Source organism: Triticum dicoccoides, chromosome 5B, assembly GCF_002162155.2.
Source record: "Triticum dicoccoides isolate Atlit2015 ecotype Zavitan chromosome 5B, WEW_v2.0, whole genome shotgun sequence".
Taxonomy (NCBI): domain Eukaryota; kingdom Viridiplantae; phylum Streptophyta; class Magnoliopsida; order Poales; family Poaceae; genus Triticum; species Triticum dicoccoides.
Window position 1 is genome coordinate 35,318,689 of NC_041389.1, and position 969 is coordinate 35,319,657.

Sequence of the window (969 nt, forward strand, 5' to 3'; positions counted from 1 at the left end):
CTAGCCGCACTACGCATCTGTCCCACCTCCCAGCCAGCCCTGCCGCCCTAGGTATGTGTTCGATAATATTTCTCTGAAGGCAGAAATTGTACACTGATATGTCGTTTCAACCATTGGGTACCATTCTGATGAAGGTGATTTGATTCTTCCAATCTGTTTGAGAAGCAAGCAGATGAAGCATAGGAGCGACATGATACTCCATATTCCCAGTAAATATCAGGGTTAATGTTTTTAATATTAGCATCTCATAGCAGTGTCCAATTACTTACGACTAATCTTATTCATATATGGTAATTTACTGTAACGTACAGAACTTTATTCATATATCAAGACCACTTTGTAGTGTTTGCTTACTGTTTCTTTGGTCCTGTTAATTGGTTGATATTGATACTAGATGATTATCTATCCATTCAACATTGTGACTGGCCTTTTTTTCTCTTCAGTTATATGAAGAACCTGATTGGTGAAGCTAATTGTCAAATCTGCCAGGAAAGCTTCGGCACCACTGCAAATGGTATGTTCAGATTATACATAGAACTGGAAAATTTATGTATCCATTATAGATGAGGCGAGGTGGGGAGCAAATGGAGAGGAAGGAAGGACGCGTGAAGGATGGGTTGGATCTGGATTTATAGCAAGAGAGGACGCGCGGCCAATAGGAGTGAAACGAGGTGAGGCGTTGGATGGCAGAGCGATCCGCGTGAGGCCGAGTGAGTGGATGATGGATCGCATGCAGCACCACCGAGGGGAATGGAGTAAATAGAGGTGGAGAGTGCCTGGTTTCCAGGGATTATAAATACATGGGATGGATGGAGACGGATGGACTACTAGGTTAATTCCTTCCTTGGCCTTTTTCTTTTTGACGTGAATTCCTTACTTGGCCTTTGTACATTTGTTAACCGCCGCAGACAAACTTTTACATCAAAACTACAGTACGGACGACATTTACTAAGTAGAATCTACCTATGC

The 969-nt window shown here is 42.5% G+C and overlaps 1 pseudogene; it reads left to right on the top strand.

Annotated features, from left to right (window-relative positions):
* LOC119308980 overlaps positions 1-763 on the top strand; it is a 6,627-nt pseudogene extending 5,864 nt beyond the window's left edge.
* Positions 764-969: the final 206 nt, after the last annotated feature.